Here is an 8,939-nt window from a genome sequence, read left to right as displayed (position 1 = left end):
TCAACAAAAGAATGGTGAAAAAAATCACAGCAATGGAAATTGTATCATATATACACACATACGGCATATACATTGCCCATAATCTTAAAAAAAACAGGAGAGGGTAAAGCAGATGAATATATTCACAAAAGACGCGATATCTTACCAGGAGGAGAATACATTTGACATTACTAAACAACGAAGTGCAAAAACAGAGGACAGAAGAATCTTCAGGAATCTTTTTCTTCCAGTCTGCATGAATCATCACTTTATTGAAGGACTCAGACTTAAACAGAAGGAGGAGGAGAAGAAGAAGAAGAAGAAAAGAAAGGAGCAGTGAAGAATGTAAAGCCGTCTGCACATTGTAAAACACGTCACTCCATCGCCAAGGAAGGCCAAAGCACGAATGTTACTACATAAAAATTATCTATTTTAACATGTTGAAAGCAATTTATTTTCTTTTTCTAGTTAACATTCAAATGTAAGAAGTTCACTTTCGTTTTGCTCGTCTAATATTTTGTTATGTTTTGCTAGATATTTTTTAAAACCGCGTAATTTATTTTGATTTTTTGTTACCCAAGTAACGAAAATCTTTTGTTATCCAAGTAACGAAAATCTCACTTTACATATCTTCCAATCATTCTTGCCTCCATCATACACATCTCTCCACTTATTCATGGGGGCTGAACATTACAAAGAATTAGCCATTTCAATGCGCAACCCATTTTGGAAAGAGGTATTATTAGCCTTTTCAGATCTAACTCAGTCCATTGTAGATAACATCGCATGTCAACCCCTCTGGAACAATCCTAGAATACAAGTTAATAATAATGTAATTTATTTTAAGTCATGGTGTGCTTAGGGGGTACGTTTTGTTAACGATGTTCTAGAAACAGATGGAAAATTGCTTTCTTTAGTATTTTGATTTTCAACGTAAATACAATGTACAAGTAAACTTTCTTCAATATTATGGTTTGTGTAATGCTATTCGATTTGGTTATAATAAAAATGTCATACCTAAGATTATGGAACCTACATGTATTATCCCTGAAACATTGTTTTTAATACTGAAAGTGAAAAAAGGTTGTGCACATATCTACCAGGCTTTCTTGAAACATAAGATAATGGAATGTAAAAGTCTTATAAAATGGAAACAGAAGTTTGATCTTGACAATATCATTTGGAGTTTTTATTACCAAATTCCCTTTTATTCAACTGTCGATATAAACATGACATGGTTTCAGTTCAAGATGCTAAATAGAATTCTTTATATGAAAGACGCTTTATTGAGATTTAAATTAGTAACAGATAACCTATGTACTTTTTGTAATAACAGCGAAGAAACAATTATGCATATATTTTGTTCTTGTATATATTCAAACGAAATATGGTCAAAACTTGAGCTTTGGCCGTCACGTAATGCTATTCATATTAAGCTTACAAATCAAAATAAATTATTTGGTTTTTATGGACGTAATAACAGTGCCCTCAATTGTATTATGATTATAGTAAGGAAAGAAATTTTTACAGCTAAATGCAGAAATTGTTTGCCAGTTTTTGAACAAATCATGTCAGCGATAAAAAGTTATTATGATATGGAAAAGTATGTAAAACAAATCTGAAAGAAAATACATTTATGAAAAAGTGGTTACATTTTACTAAATGTTTCTGATTGTGTTTTCTTATGAAATGATTGGTCAGGTAATTTTCTGACACTTTGAAAAGAATTTGCAATTTATAATTGATTTTTGTAACTGTTTGCTGTTCTTATTGTATTTAGAATGGCCAAGAATATCATGTGTTAAATCTGCATGTACATACATATCTCTTTTTGTATATATTTGTGTGTATGATACTATTTAATAAAGGAACCCTGTGGAAGGGGGAAAAATCATTTTGATTTGCTTTGAGAAGTAGAATACGAACGAATGAACAATGTGTAAAATTATCTTATTTTCATTTTTGGGAACTGGCGTATTTCATAGGTCATGTTTTATAAAGCATGATTAAGATGTGAAAAACTTGAACTTTGAAAGGGGATGAAAAGAAAGTCAGGAACGTAGTACCTTTACTTGAGTGAAATAAACCCATGTACATTGAAAGCAGTTATATCGTGGTTCGTTTGAAGAATGCATTACGTGCATACAGACAAAATCATTTCAATCATGTTCAGTTAAGCGTTTTTCAAACATACTTGGCAAATATTTGCTCTAAAGAACCTTTGGTCTCGCGGTTTACGCCCCTTTTCAAGCTTATTGCTCGAACAGTTTGTCATTGCACGATAATGAGTATTTCATTTGGTGACGTTTATTCGACTTCACTTTTGGGTCTTACGCGTATTACCTAAATCTTTCGAATTTCCATTCGCATCACTCTAAAGGCTTTACACAAAATTGATGGTGATCACCTTCACCTGAATGCACGTTGGAGCCAGACAGTACAATCAGCAAATTAACCCAGAACGTATCGTCTGCTTGGTAAGCAAGTGAAACTGTTCTCACACGTATAATGTTAACCATATCTCAATAACCATGTCTTGAAACGAATTGAACGAACTGTCAGGTGATTTTTTAATTAACTCACAAGAATTAATGCATGCTGTAATTCGATCTGGTTGCGTTTGATATCTTGTGGTTTCTGTAATGCTGTCAATAAACTGTAATATACAGAGTTTGGAAAGCAGAAATAAAGACATACTATGACAGGGCTTCATCAACATCATCGTTCCTACATGTATATTTACTAAATGTAAAGAATTTCTTAAATCTATTGACGCGTTTAATTTGTTTATGCTATTGCCAAAATCCTGCTGTGACTATTGGACAATTCTGTGCCATTATATTGTTCCACTGCCAAAGAAACTGTATGTTATATTCAGTCGTGTAATTAATGATATCCATTTGATTTATTTTCTCCCAATGGAGTCTGTAATTATTTCTATTGCATTTTGAAGCGATGTTTAAACATTTCATGTATACACTGCATCAAATAAACACATTCATTAAACGTTCTCCTATCAGGCAAGGAAAAGCTTTCACTTCAAGCTAGTGGTATTACCCAAACATGTCATATGTCTCTACCGTTATCATTTTATTTATTGCGGTCATTACGATGCTACTTTTCGTTAAGACCGTGAGAGTCTATTTTCCCCGAGGGGAAAAAACCGAACATTATTTCCTGTAAATCTGCTACTAAATAATCAGGGATATGAAGGAAATAAACACTTTTGATATAGCAAGACTTCCCACAAAAATATACCAGCATCTCTTCCAAATCTAAAAAAGAAATATATGGGTCAAAATTTTGAACGATGTACAATTGAGCCAAAACAAGGCAAAATTCAAAAAGTAGGAAATTCTCCAAATCATTCATCTTACCTGAAAGAGTATAACTCAAGCTTTAATATGAACCCAATTATACTAGGATTTTCCCAGAGGAACAAGTTTTTATTCACCACTGAAGTTTACCATGTCCAGAGCAGCGAACGTCCGTGAGGAATAGTACTGCACATACATTTGAATACCATTTAACATAGTTTCCAAAGATCTGATTCAGTTCAAAATCCTAACGAAATATCTCAAGGGACATGTGTACGTGATTGCAGAATATTAAGCTTGTACTCTTAACTTGTTCGTAATGGTAGACAACTGATGATTTAACTAAATTCGTCATTTCTGTGGAAATATTGCTCTTCCGCTAAACACTTTCGTAACTTTACGCGCATTTTACAGAAACTCAATATTTTCACCTCTTATTTCGCTATCCCATACTTTAATCCTCATTCCCAAATAATAATATACCTTTTTAAGATGTATCTCATCTGGGCAGTCTCTATAACCCAACAAACATAGCATAGTTTTCACCACGGAGGTTCGCATGTAGCTCACGGACGTTCGGAACAAACAAGATATTGAACAATGCAGCTCTCTTGAATTGGAAACGCATTCTACTCACAACAAACTGCAATTTCATGTCGAGAACAAACTCCTCTGCAAAATCCTGAATAGATATTACCAATTCTCAATTATATAAGCTTGTTTATCTTCTCATACTGGGGAATCAAAGAAAACAATTTTTCCATCTCTCGTAAATGAACGTACAAACGTACGTGTAATCTCGGTGACATAGTCCATCCTTGAGAACGAATATATTTATCAAAATTTCGTTATCATGAAGTAAATATTCAGGTCCTAAAGTTGTTGTAATTATAAAGTCTACAATGCAAAATTTGCTTTTTATATAACGAACATGGTCACAGCTAAAATTATGACAAAGAATTAATATAGAAAAACAACAGAAATGTGCTCCGTTATAGAAATTCGAAGTTTAGCTGGGAAGGGCAAACGAATACGTTAGGAAGAAATCCCTCTGTGTTTGCTCCTTGTGTTACACACTGTTATCAAGGAGAATTTGTGTTATTATATCAGTCAGAAGTGATAATTGGTTCGATACTGCGAAGTTTCGTCATAACAAGCCCATAATAAGTCCATATAACTTGGATGGATGTTTGTGACTTCGATATTATACAATATGGTTTGTTATAACAAACCTTTTGTAGCGCGTCATTTCGGAGGCTCGTTATTCATACAGTTTGTCAATACAAAAATTGATAGAGTTCGTATAATTATGAAGCTTTTTTATTCGGTAAATGATAGGAATCTCCGAAGGTTAACCGAAAGGCTTATTAATTGGAACATGAAAAATTATGTTCGCTTATCCAAATGTGGAGAAACAAGTTAACTAAAATCCTCCAATTTCAAAACCTCATAATAACCGTTTTCACCTAAACGAATATTAGGCCCATTCCACTTTTAGAAGAACGGACCTAAAAACAATGATCCTTAATATCTATTTTTCGAAGAACATTTCTAATGACAAACCTCCTGAATTAACTACAATTTTTGTTTTTCATTTTGGAATAACAAACCTTTGGACATCGGAGTAACGAATCTTTGGAAGAGCGAACGTATCAAAGTGCAACCTTAAACCTATTCTTAATCATTACTTTTTTTAACATGTGTTTTCAAAGTAAGCAAAAATGCACAAACAAATTGACGATCTCTCTGTCTCTTAAATGTAAAATGAAAAAAAAAATCTTGGAAAAAATTACAAATGAATATTGCTTTTCATTGATGAGTATAAAAAAAAATCATGTGATGATAAGCGGAGGATTTGTGTGTTTTCATCAGAGAATAATTGTATACTGCATGATTTTGTTCGCTTGTGACGGCATTTCGATGAATAAAAAACATAAACAAACAAACAAAAACTTCTCCAGAAGAATTTGGTATAACGGGAGTGCACTGGCAATTCTTTTCTCTGTGTGTTGGAGCTCAATCCCTTCTCTGTTTCTCAGTCATTTTCATTCAACTGCTTCCACGTCCTTTTGAAACTTTTCCGTTTCTTATTCAACACATGCTCATTACAGACTTCTTCCGTCATTATCCTGAATGTGATTGCGTAGCACTTTTCGGATTTGTTTTGGTTTGTTTTGTTTTGTTTTTTGTTTTCTATTTGGTCGCAGCATGTCCAGGCTATTGAGGGAATGAGAGAAAAATCGTCATGAAGAGAAAAATAAGAATGAATTAAGGCATTTAATATCATGACAATTACTGCGAACGTCCGTTATGGAGACCAAAACTGGATGTGTTCTGTTTGAGACGGCAGCTACCATACTCAAAAGATAAACACTTAGAGCACCTGTTACTAAAAAGTGGCACTGATCCTCTTTCTCCTACTATGTAATCCACTGACTTATTCAACCAACGAACATCCGTGAAAACAACGTTTTCCGTTTGTTATTACAGGTAAATTGAGTGCTGAACGCTATTCACTTTCGGGTATGAGCGGCTCGGTGATTTGGTAATATTTTCAACTAACATTAATCTTATGTGCAGTGATATATTTGTAATTGTCAGAAATTTCCTTTCTCGGACAGAACGTCCGTGAGCGAAACTTTCAGAACCTGTAACAGTACAAATTGTCACCAGAACCTCATTAGAAAGAAATTTAAACGCACAGAAATTATAGATTACGCAAAATTCCATTTTCCTATAACTTTGTTTTAAGTGTTTAGCTGTTTTTTGTATAATTAGAGGGAAAACAAGCGTAAAATTGTGAGTAAATTTTCAATTGTTTGTTCATCATGATCACATAACGCCTTAAAAATTCTGAAACTACTGCTCTAAACTCATTTTCTACTTTGTAAAACTTTATTTGTCGCTATTGGAGCCAAAAGTTTTAAAGAATACAGGACACTTTCGGGACAAGTTATCCCTATCGGAGGGATTGCATACGTCACGGACGTTCTCTGGAATTATCACGGACGTTCGTTCTACTACTAGGGTCATGTTCCAGGACGGATAACTAATCGGCAGAGAGTACCTAGCCTTCCTAACTCTTTCAAAAATTTGAAAAGGTATTGTCAATGCAAATTATAAGAAATTTGACATCCTTACAACATATATATTGCTCAGAGGGGGATCAGGAGGTGAATTTTCAGAGAAAATATTAATTATATGCTTGGTTTTTGGTGAATTGCATGGTCCAAAAACTGCGGACGAACCTCAGTCCGCTCCAAAAATGGCATGCAGCTCCTCGGCTAGAGAGCCTAAGGTAAAATGCACCTTCGCCATAGCAGCAAGATGGTGTCCCACTCGAAAACGTTTTAATCATCACGGACGTTCTTTTTTTCTTGGAGGTTCGTCTAAAAATATTATTTCGGTTCCTATTTGACAAAAGATGGACAGAAACTCAAAACAAACATATTATCGTGTTGCTAGATCTTAGTTGATTACGACTCAGAACAATATCGCCAATAACGTTTCATGGGCTACGATCTTTATTAGAAAAAAGCGGAAGCACGTCCGTGACGAAAACTGAGTATAATTTTGCATAAAAGAATATTACGTCCCATGTACAGCCAGCAGACGTACAATTTTTGCAGGATATGTTCATTAGGTGGAACACCAAATTTTCATATACGTTACAGTTGGGACAACACAGTAGAATTTGCAGCAGCGATAGAAATAAAAGCATCACGGACGTTCGTCTGTTTAGGACTTTGATATTTTAATTGTTCTCTGTAATTTTATACGTGCTCATAAAGTTCTTATAATTTTGTGGTACATACCCATGATATGTCAGATCCAGAACATGGTCAGATATTAGATGCCACGTACCATTAAAGATGCACATCATTAGTTTGAAAAACAAAAATTATTGTGAAAATAGCGTTTTTACCGTATTTTTACGCTTTAAGTCCTTGTGAAATGAAAAATATCAGGCAAAAGTCAACCAAACCATATATTTCATGAAAGGAAATTTACCAATCTTTGAGATGACATGAAAAAATCTGGTTTCTTAGATCATCCTGGCATGTTCTAAGGGAAAGAATGTCATAAGGTACGAAAATTGGCAATTGTACATCGTTCAAAATTCTCACCCATATATCATAGTTACCTATTAATATTTGTATTACATGTTGTAAATTGTATACAGGTTTCTAGCATTGCTTTTCAAAATCTATGCCACAGTCCAATATTGACAGTTTGTACTCTCTTAATTTCTAGGATTTATTTTTAAGTCCTAAGGATTTATTGCTTTAAGTCCTCGCGGACTGTAAATACAGACAAAACCTTAGGACTTAAAAGTAAGTCTTAGCTAGGATTTAAAAATTTAAGTCTATGTTCGACTTAAATTTCAAGTCTATAGGATTTATTTTTTAAGTCTTATTAGATTACATTTAAATCTTTCTTAGACTTGTTTTTAGAATAAATCCAGCTTGGATTAAACGACGAAAGACTTATTTTAAGCCTTCCTTGGATTTATTTCAAATAAATCCATCATGGATTTAAACTCAGACTACTGAAAATGACAGCCAATTGATGCACTTTCTTCACATGTAAAGGTCTATTTATTTTAACAAAATCAAACTGATGCATTTTTCACAAACAACGATAAGTTACAAAATATACAGATGATTGTCATACACATGTAGGCTCCAGAAAAAATGAAATACCACATGATGAAAACAGAGCATATTTTGCAATAGTCTCAGATGGTCACATCTTCACATTCATGTTACTGATGCTTCTTTCACTGTGTTCTGTAAACAAGTTACTAGACGACTGGAACCTCCATTGCCAAATAGATTACTTTTTTTCACTTTTTTTTTAAAATCTTGCAAGATGACTCCATACGACTCGATTCACTTTCATTTTATGTATTTCTTTCCCTGGTGAGCATCGTTAAGTCGTAAGATGGAAACTATGAACAAATATAAGATTATATATGAATTCTAATAACTTAAATTTTAGAAATGATGCCGTGTAATAAATAATACAGCCTCCATTAAGTTGACGTTTAGATTTACACGCTTTGTACGTCCCATGCATGCAATTTAAAGAATTATTTGATTTTTTGGAATGATGCATAGTATAAATTTAATCAAGAGGGAAGTAAAGGCCAAAATTAGTGTAATCACATTAGAAAAGAGAAGAAATTTCCCTGCACAGAATGGTGTAAAGACTATGAAAATCAGCTACGAAATAAGGAAGATATGCCTCTTTTCAATTTCACACATTTCCAGAAAATAAATCTTGTCCAGTCTTTATGAACGTCCAAATGAGGGAATTGATGATGTCATTCCTTCAAAATATTTTTACACTTTTCACCTGCATGTATTTGCATATTCATACGGACTAGTCAAGAAATGTTTTCTGAAAACGTGTTACATTTCCTTATTTCTTACCAGACTTCCCTAATTTTTCCACTATTCCATAGGGAAAATTTACAATTGAATCCAAACTGTATTACATACAACAGTAGGGAGCAAGATCGATGTAAACTCTGAAGTAAATTCACCTTAAAACATTAAGAAGCTCAAATAACAATTAACATTCTAAACTTACTTCTAAAATTCCTTGAATATCGATTGTCTGAAATGGATTTACATAAGT

The sequence above is a fragment of the Diadema antillarum genome, unplaced genomic scaffold (assembly GCF_040938485.1).
Source record: "Diadema antillarum isolate AM-2024a unplaced genomic scaffold, OU_Dant_1.0 seq00000719_RagTag, whole genome shotgun sequence".
NCBI classification, from domain to species: Eukaryota; Metazoa; Echinodermata; class Echinoidea; order Diadematoida; family Diadematidae; genus Diadema; species Diadema antillarum.
The sequence above is the reverse complement of the archived record's forward strand: the minus strand, read 5'-3'. Positions refer to the sequence as shown.